At 41.3% G+C, this 21,945-nt stretch overlaps 1 protein-coding gene across 6 annotated transcripts in view; it reads left to right on the plus strand.

Annotated features, from left to right (window-relative positions):
* The first annotated feature begins 6,313 nt into the window (after positions 1-6,313).
* Positions 6,314-21,945, plus strand: part of LOC143923457 (interferon-induced very large GTPase 1-like) — a 110,349-nt gene continuing 94,717 nt past the window's right edge. For all 6 annotated transcript variants that reach the window (XM_077447143.1, XM_077447145.1, XM_077447146.1 and 3 more), the window contains exon 1: positions 6,314-6,532. The gene's annotated coding sequence lies outside the window, so the exon portion shown is untranslated. The remainder of the gene's footprint in view (positions 6,533-21,945) is intronic.

Consider the following 21,945-nt stretch of genomic DNA (forward strand, 5'->3'; position numbering starts at 1 on the left):
AATTCCTTTAATTCTATCCTTCGGGGTCAGTCTCTGGGCAGGGACTCATTGACAGCTATCATTACCATGATCCCCAAACCCAATTCCGACCACTCTATTTGGTCCAACTTTAGGCCCATCTCTTTGCTCAATGTGGACGTCAAGATCCTCGCCAAGGTCTTGGCTTTACGCCTGAACCCGCTTATAGGTGGATTGATACATAAAGACCAAGTGGGATTCATCCCTCAGAGACAAGCTAGTGACAATATCCGTCGTGTGATTCTCATCCAGCATATAGCAAAATCGAGAAACATCCCAATGCATTTGCTTTCGCTCGACATACGCAAAGCATTCGACACAGTATCCTGGCAATACCTTCACTATATTTTACAACGTTGGGGTTTTGGCCCTCATTTTCTAAGTTGGATAAATGCTTTGTATGCCTATCCCCAAGCCTACGTCAGATATGCCGGCTCACGCTCATCTCCCTTTCCCATTCAAAGGGGGACGAGACAGGGATGCCCCCTCTCCCCCATTCTATTCGCGTTAGCAATAGAACCTCTGGCAGCTCTTATTAGAGCACATCCTGACATACGTGGTCTCGAGCTAGCCTCTACATCACATAAGTTATGCTTGTTTGCCGACGACGCCCTACTTTTCGTCACAACCCCCCACATCACTTTACCAAATCTCTGTAAACTTTTAGATAGCTTTGCTGCTATATCAGGCCTAGAAGTCAATCAAACTAAGTCCAAGGCCCTCAATGTGTCCCTGCCAACAGCTGACCTTAAACGGCTACAAAGTAATTTCCCTTTCTTATGGTCCACATCATCCATCCCTTACCTAGGCATCCAATTGACGAACGACCCGTCTTCCCTCTACCGTACAAATTACCTTCCCTTACTCAAGAGATTTACGAACATCATGGCTTCGTGGCAGCCGCTTTGTGTCTCGTGGCTGGGTAGAATTACAGCGGTCAAGATGTCTCTTCTACCTAAATTACTCTATCTGTATAGAGTTCTCCCTATCACGGTTCCCTCATACTTTCATCGAATCATGCAAAATAAAACACTTAAATATATTTGGGAACCGACCAGACCGAGAATTGCTAGATCGGTTCTCTTCCGCCACAAGACACAGGGCGGCCTAGGGGTGCCCAATTTTTTACTGTATTATAGAGCTGCTCAGGTGGCTCAACTGGCTCTTTACCATGCTAAGTCGGAAATCCCCCTGTGGGTTAGCCTTGAAGCTGTAGATGTCCACCCCATTGCCATTTCTAACCTACTCTGGTTGCCACATTCCAAGAGGGGCTCCCTTACAAACCCAGTTACTACGCACTCCCTGAAAATTTGGGACGCCACTCGCAAATCCTCTGCACTCATTTCTTCGCACACCCCACTATTATCTCTTTTTGGCAACCCGCTCTTCCCCCCGGCTCTCACTGAACCAGGCCTCTTTACAATCTGGTTCGGAGCAGGCATGACCAGAGTCCTAGACCTCTTGAGGGGCGGAGTGCCAAAATCTTTCTACGAGCTCCAAGAACAGTATCACCTCCCCCGTGCGGAATACTTCCGTTACCTCCAGGTATTACATTTCTTACGATCCCTTCCTAAGCCCTGTCCGACCCAACACCATATATCATTCTTTGAAAAAATATGCGACTCAGACCCACATGCCCCAGGTATCATTTCGCAATTATACTCCCACCTCAATCTTCCCCCCCCGTCCCTCCCCCCATACGCAACAAGATGGTCGACTGACCTGTCTAAAGACCTAGACATTGACACCTGGAACGAGATTTGGACTAATACCAAGAACGCATCTCAAAATGTTGTCGCCTCTGAGGCCAATTTTAAAGTATTAATGCGTTGGTACCTAGTTCCAGCTAGAATCGCCAAATACGTTCCAGGATACTCGGCATTATGCTTTAGGGGCTGTAACACTGTTGGCACCCACCTGCACATTTGGTGGACGTGCCCGGTAGCCCAGCAACTCTGGGTAGCGGTGTTCCACATGGCGTCCACTTTATTTAAACTCACTTTACAGCCGGACCCTGTCTTCGCTTTACTTAATAAATCACCCGAATGTTGCACACGCAATCAACTGAAACTTTTTCTCCAGCTTACCACTGCAGCGAAACAAACCATAGCGCACGCCTGGAAATCCCCAACTTTACCCCTGTCTGCCGTGAAAAATAGGGTAACACAGGCCATGATTCACAGTAGGACCGAAGCCAAACTCTTAGACCATCTCCCCAAACACAATAAAGTCTGGCAACCTTGGGCCGATCACTTTTTGCCTGTGGATGTCCATTTGGATACATTAGACTACTGATATAGCTTGTTCAATACTACTTGAAACTTTTTCTTTATGAGCCCCTGTGCCCGGGCGCGCCGACCGGCCCTACCCTTCCTGCCTTACTCCACTTCCCCATCCCTGTCCCTCCTTGTCTCTTTTTCACACCTCTTTCCTTCCTTCCCCGACCTCTGTTAGGTCCCCCCCACTGAAAATTGTCTATCACGCAAGCTGACGATCCCTACCCGGGATTGACCCATAAATTTAGGAAGGTTCATTACCTCGTCCTTGAGTGTCTATTACCTTATATTCTTCCAGTTCTCACATTTGTTGTGCATTTTTGAATGTATCATTTCATGCCCACTCTGCTTTACTGTTTGGGTCTTGACACCCGTTGTATATACAAAATACTTGATACATTGTCACAAAAAGTTATGTAATCCTGCACACCAACTATTGATCCACGCTGTGTAACTGTTATGATGCATGTTAATAAAAATATGTTTCAAGAAAAATTCTTCCTCATCTCAAAGGCCATGGCTCGACATGGCCACAAGTGTGGCGATGCCGAGCCTTCTTGGACGAATGCAGGATCATCCGGCCAAAGGTTTGGGGGTGAACCCTGGCCTGGACGGTCGGACTGAATATTATGACCAAGAAGGAATGCTAGCTTCAAATTTGATAAGGAATGTATGTATAGATCTTTGTATTGTTCCTTATCATTCATTGCTGACTGAATACTGTCAGGAGTATACCTACTATACATGACACTGAATGTATGCACCTGTGTTCCTTTTATTTTTATTGTTTGATTTGTCCCTGTTTTTGTTGTATCTTATTGTACCCTTTCTTCTTATTGTTTTTGTAATTGACATGTTATAAAACTTCAATAAAAACTAATTGGAAAAAAAAAAACGGCCCTGTATAATTGACTTTGAAGTAAATTGAATCCTCTAGTTTGCTGGAGCATTATGTAGGTAGGTGCAGTCAGCTGTCTCCACTTCAGGTGGCACTCAACTGTAGTGGCAATGCAAAGGGCGAGGAAGTCATGAAGAACATGGATTCTCTATGTCCTGAGTCTCCAGGGCTGTGATTTGATTGGTTGCTGTCAACCTGTGTGACTCTGGTGGCCATTTTGGGTGTGGACCCTGGCCCCTGGAGTTGGTGCGCATTCGCATGTGGGTATTGTAGGCACATTTCACCCGGCTTTCAGGGACAGTATTAGCGGCAGGGAAAGGTTCCAGGTGAAAAGGGAAAGCATAGGGCCGCGTACACACGCGCGGACTGTTCGCTCAACTTTGTTCTTCAAACAGTTTCCGAAACAGTCCGCTCAAAATTAGCATGAGTGGACTTGACCACACACGACGAACGAACAGTCCACTGAAACCTTGCGCGATGACGTATACAGCACGTACGACGGGTCGAGAAATTCGACGTGCAATACACTGCAATGCAACCTTCGCCGTGGAAATCCTTTCTGAGCATGCGCGCAACTTAGTACGTCGAACAAGCCTACACACGAGCGGACTGTCCGCTCAAACCAAGTTTCAGCGGACTGTCTAACGGGAATTCCGAAAAACTTTGTTTGTCAGACAGTCCGCTGAAACTGTCCGCTGAAGCCCACACACGAGCGGACTGTCCGCTGAAACACTGTTCAGCGGACAAAGTTGAGCGAACAGTCCGCGTGTGTGTACGCGGCCTAAGGCTCACAATCTCCTTGGACATCTCCAGGTAGATGCTGTCAGTTCAGCTTATACCTGCTTCACTACACACTGTTGGCATCTGTGAGTGTTCCCGGTTGGGCCTCCGGGTTTGTTGTGAACTGTTTTGCCTTTACTACAGTACAAATTCTACTAATTGCATTTGGACTGTGTGTGTGTTAGTGCCACAGCACCTTGCTGCACCCATCCACCCAATAATAACAACAAAAAACACAACAAAAGAGTTGAATGATTGAATTCTAGCAATCAGAATTAAGGTACAGTTACCTAGTTGACCCTGCTATCTCCCTATGCAGTCTGACAGATTTTCCTATAGCAGCTTCTAATACACACTATGGGGTTTATTTACGAAAGGCAAATCCACTTTGCACTGCAAGTGCACTTGGAAGTGCAGGCACTGTAAATCTGAGGGGAATATCTGAACTGAGGGGAAGCTCTGCTGATTTTACCATCTAACCATGTGCAAGCTAAAATGCTGTTTTTTATTTTCCTTGCATGTCCCCTTCGGATCTACAGCAACTGCACTTAGTGCAAAGTGGAGTTGTCTTTAGTAAATAAACCCCTATGACTGCTCTGTGCCCAACCAGTTTTAAGTGAGGGGGCTGGCATAACCAAAAGCCTTATTTATTCCAAGTTTTTATAGATCACATAACATTTATGCAGCACTGTAAATACTGTGCATTCAGTCCCTGCCCTCAAGAGCTTACAATTTAAAGTTCCTATCTTACACAGATTCCTATCTTATGCAACCTTGTCCCCCATTGCAGCCTTATGCAGTCTTGTCCCCCATTGCAGCCTTATGCAGTCTTGTCCCCCATTTCAGCCTTATGCAGTCTTGTCCCCCATTGCAGCCTTGTCTATTTTATTTGCCTGTTTTTTATTTTTTAAAAATGCCGCTGCCGAGATACAGAGCCGGATGTGTATCTCGGCGGCGCGTGGTAGTTCTCGGCGGGCCTTCGGCACCTTTGGCTCTTCTTGCCATCTTTTGGCCGCCTTCGGGCATTCTCGGCAGCTTTCGGCCGCCAAGAACGGCCGAAGGCGGCCGGAAGCCGCAGAGAAGAGCCGAAGGTGGCAGAAAGCTGCCAGAAAGCTGCCGAGAATGGCAGAAAGCCGCCGATAATGGCCGAAGGCGGCCGAAAGCCGCAGATAATGGCCGAAGGTGGCCTAAAGCCACCTTGAAGAGCCAAGAGTATACACTGTATATACATGCAAAGCTTGCCTTTGGAGTGTGAACGGAAACCCACACAAGGGAGAATACGCAGACTCCAAGGATGCAAGCCAAAGATCCCAGTGCTGCAAATCAGGAGTGATGACCACTAAACTGCTGTGCTGCCCTATTGGCTGTTCTATTCCTGCCAGCCAAAGTTCAAAGGCCATGCAGTGCACTATGGTTTAAATACAATTGATCTCGGTGAATCTGCACAAACATTTACTGGGATTGCGAATCTCAAACTCAAAGATAGTGGTTGACCCCTAATTTTGAATGACACCACACACACACCTCTACAGGGCGCCTGTGTTGCAATGTTCTTCCCATAAGGACACCCACACTGATAAATGTCATGCAACTATTGCTGGAGCACATGCAGACAGGAAGTGGCCACAAAGAGGCTGCAAGAGATTTTAGGAGGAAAAACATGGAAATCTGCACCTTCATGTTGACATCGCCAACCACATTTGTTTAGTGGATCAGTATGTTATTTGACCTTTCATTGGGGTAGAGCCCATACTTTGAGAACAGTGCTGGATCACACATTATTTGACCTTTCTTTTATTGGGGGGGGGGGGGGGGATAAGGAGTTATACTTTGGGTGAGGTTCTTGGATCAAGCATTATTTGAGCTTTCCTTTATTTGTGGGGTATGGGGGTCATACTTTGGTCAAGGTGCTTGGATCAAGAATTATCTGACCTTCCTTTTATTTGTGGGGTATGGGGGTCATACTTTGGGCAAGGTGCTTGGATCAAAAATGATTTGACCTTACTTTTATTTGTAGGGGACGGGGGCCATACTTTGGGTTAGGTGTTTGGATCAAATGTTATCTGACCTTCCTTTCATTTGGCAGGAGACCACAAGTTAGGCAAGCTGGTTTCCAATTTTGAGTGCTTTTTATTGCATCTTGGATTTACCAGTTCATTTGTATTTTTTTTTTATTTGCATAGCTTTACAACCATTCTAAAGCATAAACACGATCTATTAAAGTTGACTTTGATGATAAGGATGTCTGTTAATGATTTAACCATCCATGATATACAATTGCATTCTATATTGTAAAAAGAAAAGGAAAGTACTGAGTTAAATTTAGAAGGAAACCACACGACTAAAAGAGAGCAGGGAACGTATCCATTGTGGAAATAATACAGGGATTTTTAATGAATAAAAAATATTACATATCTAAAAAAAAGCCTTTGATAGAAAGGTATGACATAGTCATAAAGCAATAAAATAGCAATGAAAACTGTGAAGAGACAAGGAGCAAGCCACATGAGAGAGGAATGAAGGTGTCCGAATGATTATATGCATTGAGACGTGGCAAAAGGTAAGCAATTTTCTGCAATTAAACCTATAATCATATAAATAGGGAAAGAGGCAAATTAAGGAAGAGACCAAAAGTGAAAATGTTGAGTTGATCTACACCCATAGGTTGCAGCAACATTGCTGGAGTGACCCCCAAGGCAATTGTATAAAATGAACAAGCAGGATATACGTTGGGAACCCTGACTGTGATCTTTTCAACTGGCATTTCAGTGAGTTGGAGCACAGCTTTCTCAAGGATAGTTTCCTTCTTATATGTTTGTACATTATATGCATGATATTCAGCGTGTGAAGTTATGAATTATATGGATGGTAGTTGCAGTCGCCTTCAACTAGACTTGTTTTTTAATGTTGTAAATAATTCAGTGCTCAGTTTAGTACCTTGGTTAAGGTGCCCGGGTTATCGGTGTGGATATAAATATTGGGGTATGTTCCTAATGCAAATTGAAGCTGAAGAAGCTGCTTTGAAAACATTTCATACATTTTATATACATCACAGAAAAAGGATCGGGGACTTCTCCTACTAAAACCTTATACATAGAAACATAAACCTATAACACGTGACACATAGAGGAAAAACAGACTAAGGCCGCGTACACACGGGCGGACTGTTCGCCCAACTTTGTCCGCTGAACAGTGTTTCGGCGGACAGTCCGCTCGTGTGTGGGGCTTCAGCGGACAGTTTCAGCGGACAGTTTCAGCGGACAGTTGGACGAACAAAGTTTTTCGGAAATTCCGAAAAACTGTCCGCTGAAACTTTGTTTGAGCGAACAGTCCGCCCGTGTGTAGGCTTGTTCGACAAACTAAGTTCCGCGCATACTCAGAAAGGATTTACACGTCGGAAAGTTGCATTGCAGTGTATTGGACGTCGAATTTTTCGATCCGTCGTACGTGTCGAAACGTCATCGCGCACGGTTTCAGCAAACTGTTCGTTCGTCGTGTGTGGCCATGTCCGTCCATGCAATTTTGAGCGGACTGTTTGCCGAAACTGTTTGACGGACAAAGTTGGGCGAACAGTCCCCGCGTGTGTACGCGGCCTAACAGGGGTACAAATCCAAATCACCCTTTATATCTTATTAAATACTTGAAGTAATTGTAGCCGTATTAGTGCAACTGCACAGACTCAAGGAACATAAGGAAGACAGTTTCTGCACACCTGTGTGACATCATTTCCCACAACCGGACCACACTATAGAAGACCTCAATGTTTTAGTTCTTAAAGGGAATTTCAAAACTTTCCAGGAAAGGAAAATGTTTGAACTAAGAAAGATAATTCTTTTTGACACAAAAAATAATGACCTAAATTTAGATATTGGTTCCCTTTCCTTTGTATGTGTTTGTTTTTTTCTTTTTTTTTCTTTCCCTTTCCCTCTTTTTGTTTTAACATTTTAACTTTCTGCTAAAGCTTTTGTGAATCAGTACTGCTTGGACCTCGAAGAAGGGGACATAACCGAAAGCCTGTCCTGAAAAATTGTATGTTAGTGCAAATTAAAAAAGTATCACGGACGGTACTGAATTTTCTATGTATTATTTAATATAATCCCTACCTTTTTGTTAAACTTTGCTTACTTCCAGCTGCTCTCTTCTCCATTACCAGCTTATCCTTAACCCCTTTATGCCTCGCTACCTCTCTATCTAATATCTCATACTTATTGATTCTATCCACCATTGGTCTACTGTCCTATCCTAAGTATAAAATTGAAGGAAACCACGCTCAACAACGGTGGGGGTTGGAAATCAGAAAGGATAGCAGTAACAATGGCTACAGCCAAATACTAGTTATATCATTAGGTTGCTGCCACCCACAAGGAAAGAAACTCCAATAGGTGTTTCCTCCAAAAAATAGAACAATATGGTAACCGGAGTAATTGGCGCTACCTACAAATAAAACTCATTACATGTATATAAATTATATAATCCCGAATAAATCATATATTCATCCTAAAAAATATATATATAATAAAAAGGGTATAACCCAAAAATCTGCTGCTAATCTGCGATTTTTAAATTACAAGCTACTCAGATGTCCCAAAAAACACAATATTCCTACTGGAGATTAATTCCTGAGATTGACAAATAGATCCAATAAACGAAGGAGAAAGGAAAGAACCAAAGGCCAAACAACAAACAAAAAAGAGATTTGTATCTGTGTATGTAACGCTAAAGGCAATATTCCCTAAAATCGCATTATCGCCAAGATGTGGTTAAATAAGCAAATTCCCAGTAAGAGGCGTGTTTATAAATGTGCTAGTGAAATTGTAATCCCAAATATACAAGCTAAAGTGCAGAACACTATTATAGACATATATATAAAAAAAATTTTTGCCTAAAATCGCATTATCGCCAAGATATGCAAATTCCCAGTAGGAGGTGTATATAAATGTGCTTAATGAAATTAAAGTTTTAAACCCTAAATATACAAGCTATAAATACAAAATGCAGGTATAAACATATATATAAAAGAAAAAATATTATTTATATATAAAAAATATATATAAAAAAGTGCGAATGAAAAAACAAAAAACAAAAACACACAAAAAAACACAAAAAACATAAAAAAGCAAAAACGCAAAAAAATATATAAAAAAGCAAAAAAATCAATTAGCCCCCAAATTAGATAAACAATCCATAATAACTAAAAATGAAAAAATAGTGTCCAATTTTCCAAAAAAATCTTCAATGGTGCAATTACAAAAAATTCAAAAAAATTCAAATGTGACTTTAGTGCTTCTTGTGCAATCTTCAACGTGACTTCTGTGTTCCCCCACAAGGTACCCCACTCACCAGAAGAATACACCCCTGCAGGAGTAATTCGCCTTGAAATCAAAGTCTGCCGATGTCCAGCTCCTCAATCGCATTCAGAGAGAGTTTTCTCAATCCCTGCTGAAGTCCAGCTCCTCAATCGCAACCAAGGGGAGATTTCATATATCCTCATAAGAAAAAAATTTGTAGCCTCCATAGTGTGATTTGTATAAAAAATCAATTTATTGCCACAAAAATATAAACCAATAAAAACATAAAAGTAAAAATAAAAACGAAAAAAACAAATCTCATATGTTGAGACAAGATATGGAAACACAGTCCACTGAAAAATCACTCAGCCCCCATATATAAATAAATGGTGACGTTCCAGGAAAACAGATAGAAAATCCTAGAACCAAGCTGAGAGAAAGATAATAAACCATACGCTAATGGCACTTTATCCCAAAAACAACAAAAAGGACTAAGAGTGCAAAAACCACTTCAAAACAATGTCCCAGGATATAACCTGTTGCATATGGTCACTCCAGTGTTTGTAAGTCCCCCAGGGATAGAGCCCTTCTAGCGCAAAAAATATATTTCTAAATTCTAAATGACAGTGAAGCAGAATATCTAATTTCAAATTCGACCAAAACCCCAGTGATGTACTATTTGCCGAAAATCCACAAGAGGCTTGACAAGCCCCCAGGTAGGCCTATAATTAGTGGAATAAATTCCATTTTCTCGCGTCTAGGGGAATATCTTGATAAATTCTTGAAACCCCTGGTACAAAAAGGGAGATCCTATCTGAGGGATAGCACACAACTTTTAAAAGAACTTCAAGATATAGTAGACGTTGAGAAACTTTTGATGGTAACCATCGACGTAAATTCACTGTACACAAGTATAGTGCAGCGTGACGGCCTAATTGGAGTTGAAAAGGCATTATATGAGAACACAGATATGCGAAAAGAACAAATAGAATACATCATTGAGGGATTAGAGTTGGCAATGTGTTGCAATTACTTTTGGTATGATCAGAAATGCTATGTTCAGACCAAGGGGGTAGCCATGGGGGCCCGTTATGCCCCTAGTGTGGCCAATCTCATGATGAACATGTGGGAGGAGGAATATATCTATGGTAGCAATATACCTCAGGTGAGGTTCTACGGTAGATATATAGATGACCTCATTTTATTATGGGATGGTACCCCAACAGACCTTGAAATATTTTTGAACAACCTAAACAATAACATCTATGGTCTAACCTTTACTGGCAAATACAGCGAACATAGTATTGACTATCTGGATCTCCAAATCTCAAAAATAGATGGAATTTTTAGTACCAAGACATTCTTCAAAACAACTGACAGAAACAGCTATATCCCGATTACAAGCTGTCACCACCCCAAGTGGAAAAATAATATTCTGAAGGGACAGTTGCTAAGATTGAGGAGAAATTGCCACTCAGCAGAAGATTACCATCTCCAAGCAGAAATGATCCTAGAGAGATTTCAAGAAAAAGGATACAGGCCGGAACCACTACTCCAATTAAAAAAGAATATTGGGAATTTGGAGAGGAAGTCGTTATTGGAGAAACAGAGTAAAAAAGACAGAAAGATGGAACTGGCTTTTATTACTGGTTTCAGCACTCAATATAGGGACTTTGAAAAAATTATCAAAAAGTATTGGCCCATACTCCAAGAGGATAAAGTGCTATCTAAGGTCCTCCCAAAAAAGCCCTGTTTTGTGTACAGAAAGGCCCCCACTTTACGCTCCCTTCTAGTACATAATGCCATTGATCCACCAAAACAAATCAAAATCTTTAATGACATGAAGGGATTTTATAGGTGCCAGAAATGCCTCCCATGTAAAGTTAGCAAGAAACAGCCACGGAAAAAAGAAACGTTTAAGGCAAAAACAGATCATAAAGAGTACAAAATAAAGGAACTAATCACTTGCTGGAGCACGCATGTAACATACGTTATAGAGTGCCCGTGCAATTTACAGTATGTGGGCAGGACCACACGTCCTTTATTTGTTAGGATTAAGGAACATATTAACAATATAAAAAAAGGGTTCCCAAACCACAACCTTTCCCGCCATTTTGACGAGTTCCACAGAAGAGATCCTTCCGGATTAATCTTTTATGGGATTGATTGCATTAAAGGCAATTGGAGGGGAGGGAATAAGACCACCCTCATCTCGCAGAATGAAACTGCATGGATATACAGGTTGGGGTCTCTCGCGCCACGGGGCCTCAACCTGGATATAGACCTAAATTGTTTCATAGCTAATCCATAAACCTCTCTTCTCTGATGGTTTCTTGACTGTTGTTTTATAGGAGATGTGAGTTACTTACCAATCTGCCATAGATTGGGATTTACATATTCATTTATACTAAGTTAGTTAATGGGGATTGGTACTATTACACTTATCTCTTATTTATTATGTATTATTATAAGACAAGGTTCCCTCTTATATATATCGACTTGTCTTGAAGGCTTTATATTCATTTGGGATTATTTATTTGGCATTATCCTAAGTGGTGCTGATGGATGATTGCATATGCCAACTTTGATACGTATGGGCATGATTTGGTTCTCCCCTCTTTGAAATATCTAGATAAATGCGAATCCACTAAATATAAGTTGATATAATTATTATCTTTTATTTATATTCATTTATATATATATTTTATATTCATTTTTATTTTTGATTGGATATGATATACCACATCTTTTAGCCCTGTTTGTTTTCTTTATAGTCTACCATATAAACTGTGGAGATATGAAAACGTCTACTAGATTGATAAGAGTACTTTTACTAGGTAATAGCTGGATTGCAATGAAGCAAATAGGATTGCAATGAAGCAAATAGGATGTTTCTTTTTCTTTTTTTTTTGTTGGTGAAATCGATTGCATTCAGCTATCTCAGTTAGTAGTGACTGATTTCTGGCAGTTTTTAAATTTTTAAAACACTAATTTTTATACTTTTGTTTATGATAAAAAGGGTCATTAATGTTATTAATGTTTCTAACATAAAATTATTGTTATTATGTATACAGTCTTTTTGAGTTCCCTTTGGGATAGATCACCCTTATGTGTTGTGTACCCAATAGGTGGACGATAGATGGTTTTTGAATTTATCGATTATTTATTTTAAGTTAAATTTTGAAATCCTTTTTTGGATATCCTCCCCTCGCCTTCTGGCTTGGAACTGGGTGGTAATAACATGCGGATTGGATACGGTGGTTGTCACTCCTTCAGACACAGGGTACAGCCCATTGTTGTTTGTTTTGGTGTCAATTACGAACGTTAGCCAATCAGATGCTGCTTAATCTGGGGTTTTTTCCTATTTGAGTTGTAGGACGTAGTAGCGTGACACCGCCGCTGAAGACGTCAATGACGAAACGCGTTCGACGGAGTTACGCTTATTACGTTAGTTCCGTTCGTTGGAGCGCAGTTGGAGTGCAAGCCGTAGCTGCGTATCCACCGAACGGCTTCCACGTTCGGAATATTTTTTGCGCTAGAAGGGCTCTATCCCTGGGGGACTTACAAACACTGGAGTGACCATATGCAACAGGTTATATCCTGGGACATTGTTTTGAAGTGGTTTTTGCACTCTTAGTCCTTTTTCTTGTTTTTGGGATAAAGTGCCATTAGCGTATGGTTTATTATCTTTCTCTCAGCTTTGTTCTAGGATTTTCTATCTGTTTTCCTGGAACGTCACCATTTATTTATATATGGGGGCTGAGTGATTTTTCAGTGGACTGTGTTTCCATATCTTGTCTCAACATATGAGATTTGTTTTTTTCGTTTTTATTTTTACTTTTATGTTTTTATTGGTTTATATTTTTGTGGCAATAAATTGATTTTTTTATACAAATCACACTATGGAGGCTACAAATTTTTTTCTTATGAGGATATATGAAATCTCCCCTTGGTTGCGATTGAGGAGCTGGACTTCAGCAGGGATTGAGAAAACTCTCTCTGAATGCGATTGAGGAGCTGGACTTCAGCAGGGATTGAGAAAACTCTCTCTGAATGCGATTGAGGAGCTGGGCATCGGCAGACTTTGATTTCAAGGCGAATTACTCCTGCAGGGGTGTATTCTTCTGGTGAGTGGGGTACCTTGTGGGGGAACACAGAAGTCACGTTGAAGATTGCACAAGAAGCACTAAAGTCACATTTGAGTTTTTTTGAATTTTTTGTAATTGCACCATTGAAGATTTTTTTGGAAAATTGGACACACTATTTTTTCATTTTTAGTTATTATGGATTGTTTATCTAATTTGGGGGCTAATTGATTTTTTTGCTTTTTTATATATTTTTTTGCGTTTTTGCTTTTTTATGTTTTTTGTGTTTTTTTGTGTGTTTTTTGTTTTTTCATTCGCACTTTTTTATATATATTTTTTATATATAAATAATATTTTTTCTTTTATATATATGTTTATACCTGCATTTTGTATTTATAGCTTGTATATTTAGGGTTTAAAACTTTAATTTCATTAAGCACATTTATATACACCTCCTACTGGGAATTTGCATATCTTGGCGATAATGCGATTTTAGGCAAAAAATTTTTTTATATATATGTCTATAATAGTGTTCTGCACTTTAGCTTGTATATTTGGGATTACAATTTCACTAGCACATTTATAAACACGCCTCTTACTGGGAATTTGCTTATTTAACCACATCTTGGCGATAACGCGATTTTAGGGAATATTGCCTTTAGCGTTACATACACAGATACAAATCTCTTTTTTGTTTGTTGTTTGGCCTTTGGTTCTTTCCTTTCTCCTTCGTTTATTGGATCTATTTGTCAATCTCAGGAATTAATCTCCAGTAGGAATATTGTGTTTTTTGGGACATCTGAGTAGCTTGTAATTTAAAAATCGCAGATTAGCAGCAGATTTTTGGGTTATACCCTTTTTATTATATATATATTTTTTAGGATGAATATATGATTTATTCGGGATTATATAATTTATATACATGTAATGAGTTTTATTTGTAGGTAGCGCCAATTACCCTGGTTACCATATTGTTCTACTGTCCTATCCTACCTCCCCCTCCCCCCTCTTCTACAATCTAAATATCCAAGTTCACTATCACACCTCCTCACACCCTCCTACGCATGTGATCCTAAAAAAATAATGCTACAGTGCTATATTCTATTTCCATTAATTAGCTTTGAAGCTGTAAAATGTATTTAACATTACAGATCAATTCAGTTGAATGTGAGACACTACTACTGGATATTAGCTATAGTTTGACCTGTATTCTGTGATTGTACATGTATACAATATGTATGGATGTTTACATAACCCTTTGTCTGTTACATATCATTAACAGATTTGACTGATTTGGCATTTAGATTGTTTTTGTTTATTTATGTGGCCAGTGGCCAGTATTTATGTGGCCAGTGGGAGTATTTTCTGGTGCCAGGGGTTGGTGGGAGTAAATAAACTTCCCATTGAAGTCTATGGGACCCGAACTTGAAAAATCAAAAGTCCCCATTTTAAAGGGGCATGGAGGCCCGGGTAGATCATTTTTAACCACTTCCCATCCAGACCAATTCTGGCACTTTGCTTCTACATCTAAAAATCATAATTGTTTTTTGCCATTGGGACTGGGGCTCCTCGTTAGGGAGAAGGACATCTGCCTTGGAGGGCTATCCTGGAGAGGTGGTTTTCTCTCTTTATCATATTTTTTTTTTTTTGCTAGAAAATTACTTGGGACCCGAAAAAAGTATATATTTTTTTTTTTAGCAGAGACCCTAGGGAATAAAATGGCAGTCATTGCAACTTTTTATTTGCGCAGCAATTTTTGGTAATTTTGGGAATGGTAAAATTTGGAAATGGTGTTAGAGGGTTTGGGGTTGAAGAAATTTGCAGATCCATTGATACTTTGTCTGTAAATGTTCAAGGTAACTCTTTTCAGGGGATGTTGTTTAATAGGTAATGGCTGGAGTGTATTTGGAATCCAAGGCATACATTTGATAGGGGAGGAGAGCCATGTATGTTCTAGAGCAGTGATGGCGAACCTTGGCACTCCAGATGTTTTGGAACTACATTTCCCATGATGCTCCACTACACTGCAGAGTGCATGAGCATCATGGGAAATGTAGTTCCAAAACATCTGGGGTGCCAAGGTTCACCATCACTGTTCTAGAGTAACCCAATCTTTATTGTGTTCATGACGGTGCCAATCAACGATCCTTGTCAGATGGGCAGCATAATAATAATATTTGAAGTTTGGTAACCCCGTGCCACTTTGTGCTTTTAATTTTGAAAGTAAAGTTAGTTTAATATGGGGTCGTTTATGAGCCCAGATTAAATTTCATTGGAAAGAGTATAATTTACTAAAGAAATTTTGAGGAAACTTAATTGGTAGGGCATGGACGCAGTAAAGGATTCTGGGTGATATTGTCATTTTAAGGATTGAGGCTCTTCCAAACCATGAGAAGTTTTTTTTTAAATTCCTTTTTTTTAGGTTTTTCTCAATGTTTTTAATTCATGGAATTTGTGCTCATATAAATTTGAGGTAGCCATATTTCTAGATACTTCAAGGCCGTTTTTTTTTTGCCACTTAAAGGTATGCTTTTTTTATCAATGGCAGGGTGCTAGGGTCTAGAGATATGTCCAATGCTTCCAACTTATTATAATTAATTTTGAAGCTGGAAAAATAACTGACTTGTGTACATAAAAATTTGGGATCAAAGTGATGAAAAATATTAAATCCTCAGCATGTTCTCATTTTGCAATTTTAAAACCTTTAATAGAGTCCTGGAAGTTGATTAGTCTGATAAAGAGTTTCTAAAGTTAATATAAAAAGTAATGGGGATAACAGACATCTCTCTTATGCGTTTATAAATATGTACATAGTCGGAATTGAATGTAAACCCTCACATATACCCAGTGAAGGGAATAGCCTCTGATGATACACAGAGATGAAAAAAATCCTCCTACATACAGTTGTGTTCATAAGTTTACATACCCTGGCAGAATTTTTGATTTCTTGGCCATTTTTTAGAGAATATGAATGATAACACAAAAACGTTTCTTTCACTCATGGTTAGTGTTTGGCTGAAGCCATTTATTATCAATCAACTGTATTTACTCTTTTTAAATCATAATGACAACAGAAATTACCCAAATTACCCTGATCAAAATTTACATACCCCAGTTCTTAATACCATGTATTGCCCCCTTTAACATCAATGACACCTTGAAGTCTTTTGTGGTATTTGTGGATGAGGCTCTTTATCTTCTCAGATGGCAAAAGCCTCCAGTTCCTGTAAATTCTTGTGCTGTCTTGCATGAACGGCACGTTTGAGATCTCCCCGGAGTGGCTCAATGATATTGAGGTCAGGAGACTGAGATGGCCACTCCAGAACCTTCCCTTTATTTTGCTGTAGCCAATGACAGGTCGACTTGGCCTTGTGTTTTAGTTTATTGTCATGTTGGAATTTCCACGTATGTCCCATGCGTAGCTTCTTGGCTGATGAATGCAAATGTTCCTCCAGTATATTTTGATAACTTACTGCATTCAGCTGACCATCAATTTTGACCAATTTTCCTGTGCCTTTGTAGCTCACACATCCCCAAAACATCAACGATCCACTTCCGTGTTTCACAGTAGGAATGGTGGACATTTCATCATAGGCCTTGTTGACTCCTCTCCAAATGTAGCGTTTATGGTTGTGGCCAAAAAGCTCAATTTTGGTCTCATCACTCCAAATGACTTTGTGCCAGAAAGTTTGAGGCTTGTCTCTGTGCTGTTTGGCATATTGTAAGCGGGATACTTTGTGGCATTTGCGTAGTAATGGCTTTCTTCTGGTGACACGACCATGCAGCCCATCTTTCTTCAAGTGCCTCCTTATTGTGCATCTTGAAACACCACATGTTTTCAGAGTGTCCTGTATTTCACCTGAAGTTATTTGTGTGTTTTCTTTGCATCCTGAACAATTTTCCTGGCAGTTGTGGCTGACATTTTAGTTGGTCTACCTGACCGTGGTTTAGTTTCAACAGAACCCCTCATTTTCCACTTCTTGATTAGAGTTTGAACACTGCTGATTGGCATTCTCAATTCCTCGGATATCTTTTTATATCCCTTTCCTGTTTTATACAGTTCAACTACCTCTTCCCGCAGGCCCTTTGACAATTCATTTGCTTTCCACATGACTCAGAATCCAGAAACGTCAGTGCAGCACTGGATGAAAGATGCAAGGGTCTGTCAGGAGTCCAGACACTCATTGGCCTTTTATATACACACAAATTACAAGCAAACAGATCACAGGTGAGGATGGTTACCTTTAATAGCCATTCAAACCCCATTTGTGTCAACTTGTGTGCATGTTATCAAGCCAAAATCACCAGGGTATGTAAACTTTTGATCAGGGTAATTTGAGAAGTTTCTGTTGTCATTATGATTTAAAAAGAGTAAACAAAGTTGAGTGATGGCTTCAGCCAAACTAACCACAAGTGAAAAAAATGTTTTTGTGTTATCATTCACATTCTCAGAAAAATGGCCAAGAAATCATACCTTTTGCCAGGGTATCTAAACATATGCGCTCAACTGTAGGTTTTACGTGTTTAAATGCAGTCTTCTCTTGTCTACAACCCTTCAAAGTACTAATTTGTGATACAATCCTTATGCATCTGTGAGGAGTACAGAAGAGGGGAGTGGGAAGCTGCAGTTAGAGCTCTTATACACTGTGTGAGAGCTGATTGGAGGAACGGGACACCCCCCTCCATATAGGCAGAGCTGTATTCTGAGTAGACAAATTGTGTGCTTATCTCCCTCCCTGACACAAATTTTATCTCATGTTACCTCATGTGTAGTGACTCATGCCAATCACAGAGGAATGAAGCACCAGAGAAAAAACACATTTTGAGCTTTGGAGAGAGAGAGACTACAGATATATGTGCTTAGTTCAAATTTCATGACTGAGGTTTACAACCACTTTAACCACTTGCCGACCGCCGCACGCCGATGTACGTCAGCAGAATGGCACGGGCAGGCATAAGGGCTTACATGTACGTCCTTGCCTGCCCGCCGGTCGGGGGCCCGATCGGGCCCCCGCCCGGTGCCTGCGGCGGTCGGTATTCGTTCGGGAGCGATCCCGGACGAGGGGACGGCCATTCATTCATGGCCACCCCCTCGCGATCGCTCCCGGCGAATGAAAATGTCCGGTGACATCACTTCCTCTCCTGTAATGTAAACACAGGAGAGGAAGTGATGTATTCTCTCCTCCGTGTCGGTAGTTTTCGTTCCGGCACCGAGGAGAGAGCATCGGTGAGTTGCACAAGCACTACACTACACAGTAGAACATGCCAGGCACACTCACACCCCCCTTTTACCCCCCGATCACCCCCCAATTACCCCTGCCCCCCCAGTCACAGTGACACCAATTGCTTTTTTTTTTTTTTTTTGCATTGGTGTCATTTGTGACTGTAATAATTGTTAGGGCAGTTAGGGTTAGCCCCCTTTAGTTCTAATGTACCCCCCTAACCCCCCCAATAAAGGTTTAACCCCGTGATCACCCCCCGTCGCCAGTGTCACTAAGGCTAGGTTCACATTGCAGCGGTTTATGAGAACGAATGTGATTCGCACCGCACTGCAGTGCAAATCACATCCGATCTCTGTGCGATTCGAGTTCAGCCATTCGCCGCACCCGCCACACCCGCCGCACCCGCCGTAAATTCGCACGGGACCCTTTTTTTGGCCCGCAGCAGAATCGGATCGCATGGGTGTTCACACCATGCGATCCGAGTTTGCAGATCGCACTGCGATATGCGAACTGATCTGGGGGTGTCAGTAACATTTCACTGACACTCCCAGCAGTTCGCATAGGGCAGTGTGAACTGCCGCCGGGAGGCATGCGATGCGGGAACCCGCCGCGGATTCGTGGCGTTTCCGCATCGCTCCAGTGTGAACAAAGCCTAATAAGCGATCATTTTTCTGATCGCCGTATTAGTGTCACAGGTGACGCTAGTTAGGCAGGTAGGTATTTAGGTTCGCCGCAGCTTTTTATAGCGCCAGGGACCCCCATATACTACCGCATAAAGCCCCCTGATTGCCCCCTAGTTAACCCTTTCACCAGTGATCACTATATAACTGTTACAGGTGACGCTGGTTGGTTAGTTATTTTTTTATAGTTTCAGGGCACCCGCCATTTATTACCTAATAAAGGTTTAACCCCCTGATCACCCGGCGGGTGTCATTTGTGACTGTAATAACTGTTAGGGCAGTTGGGGTTAGCCCCCTTTAGTTCTAAGGTACCCCCCTAACCCCCCCAATAAAGGTTTAACCCCGTGATCCCCCCCCGTCGCCAGTGTCACTAAGGCTGGGTTCACATTGCAGCGGTTTATGAGAACGGATGTGATTCGCACTGCACTGCAGTGCAAATCACATCCGATCTCTGTGCGATTCGAGTTCAGCCATACAGATAGTATGGCTGAATTCGTGTCGCACCCGCCGCACCCGCCGCAAACTCGCACGGGACCCTTTTTTTGGTCCGCAGCAGAATCGGATCGCATGGGTGTTCACACCATGCGATCCGAGTTTGCAGATCGCACTGCGATATGCGAACTGATCTGGGGGTGTCATTAACATTTCACTGACACTCCCAGCAGTTCGCATAGGGCAGTGTGTACTGCCGCCGGGAGGCATGCGATGCGGGAACCCGCCGCGGATTCGTGGCGTTCCCGCATCGCTCCAGTGTGAACCCAGCCTAATAAGCGATCGTTTTTCTGATCGCTGTATTAGTGTCACAGGTGACGCTAGTTAGGCAGGTAGGTATTTAGGTTCGCCGCAGCTTTTTAAAGCGCCAGGGACCCCCATATACTACCGCATAAATCCCCCTGATTGCCCCCTAGTTAACCCTTTCACCAGTGATCACCATATAACTGTTACAGGTGACGCTGATTGGTTAGTTATTTTTTTTATAGTTTCAGGGCACCCGCCATTTATTACCTAGTCTCACTAGTGTACCCCTAAATTTAGGGGTGTCTACTTTCCAAAATGGGGTCATTTGGGGGGGTTTGTGCCATCTTGGCATTTTATGGCCTTCAAAACTGTAACGCCCTTAGAAAGCCTGAAGGCGGTGCTTGGTTTTCGGGGCCCCGTACGCGGCTAGGCTCCCAAAAAGTCCCACATATGTGGTATCCCCGTACTCAGGAGAAGCAGCAGAATTTATTTTGGGGTGTCATTTCACATATGCCCATGGCATGCGTGAGCAATATATCATTTAGTGACAACTTTGTGAAAAAAAAAAAAAAAAAAAAGTTTGTAATTTTCCCGCAACTTGTGGCAAAATATAAAATATTCCATGGACTCAACATGCCTCTCAGCAAATAGCTTGGGGTGTCTACTTTCTAAAATGGGGTCATTTGTGGGGGTTTTGTGCCATCTTGGCATTTTATGGCCTTCAAAACTGTAATAGGTAGTGAGGAGTGAAGTCAAATATTTACGCCCTTAGAAAACCTGAAGGCGGTTCTTGGCTTTCGGGGCCCCGTACGCGGCTAGGCTCCCAAAAAGTCCCACATATGTGGTATCCCCGTACTCAGGAGAAGCAGCAGAATTTATTTTGGGGTGTCATTTCACATATGCCCATAGCATGTGTGAGCAATATATCATTTAGTGACAACTTTGTGAAAAAAAAATAAAAAAAAATTAAAGTTTGTAATTTTCCCGCAACTTGTGGCAAAATATAAAATATTCCATGGACTCAAAATGCCTGTCAGCAAATAGCTTGGGGTGTCTACTTTCTAAAATGGGGTCATTTGTGGGGGTTTTGTGCCATCTTGGCATTTTATGGCCTTCAAAACTGTAATAGGTAGTGAGGCGTGAAATCAAAAATTTACGCCCTTAGAAAGCCTGAAGGCGGTGCTTGGTTTCGGGGCCCCGTACGCGGCTAGGCTCCCAAAAAGTCCCACATATGTGGTATCCCCATACTCAGGAGAAGCAGCAGAATTTATTTTGGGGTGTCATTTCACATATGCCCATAGCATGTGTGAGCAATATATCATTTAGTGACAACTTTGTGTAAAAAAAAAAAAAAAAAAAAATTTTTTTTGTCATTATTCAATCGCTTGAGGCAAAAAAATAAAATATTCAATGGGCTCAACATGCCACTTATCAATTTCCTCAGGGTGTCTACTTTCCAAAATGGGGTCATTTGGGGGGGTTTTGTACTGCCCTGCCATTTTAGCACCTCAAGAAATGAGATAGGCAGTCGTAAACTAAAAGCTGCGTAAATTCCAGAAAACGTACCTTAGTTTGTAGATGTGACAACTTTTGCGCAAACCAATAAATATACAATTATTGACTTTTTTTTACCAAAGACATGTGGCTGAATACATTTTGGCCTAAATGTATGACTAAAATTGAGTTTATTGGATTTTTCTAATAACAAAAAGTAGAAAATATCATTTTTTTTCAAAATTTGCGGTCTTTTTACGTTTATATCGCAAAAAATAAAAATCGCAGAGGCAATCAAATACCATCAAAAGAAAGCTCTATTTGTGGGAAGAAAAGGACGCAAATTTTGTTTGGGTACAACATTGCATGACCGCGCAATTACCAGTTAAAGCAACGCAGTGCCAAATTGTAAAAAGACCTCTGGTCATTTACCAGCAAAATGGTCCGGTCTGAAGGTGGTTAATGT

This window comes from Lithobates pipiens, unplaced genomic scaffold, assembly GCF_037356315.1.
Source record: "Lithobates pipiens isolate NorthernLeopardFrog02 unplaced genomic scaffold, aLitPip1_a1.2 Scaffold_22, whole genome shotgun sequence".
Classification (NCBI taxonomy): Eukaryota; Metazoa; Chordata; class Amphibia; order Anura; family Ranidae; genus Lithobates; species Lithobates pipiens.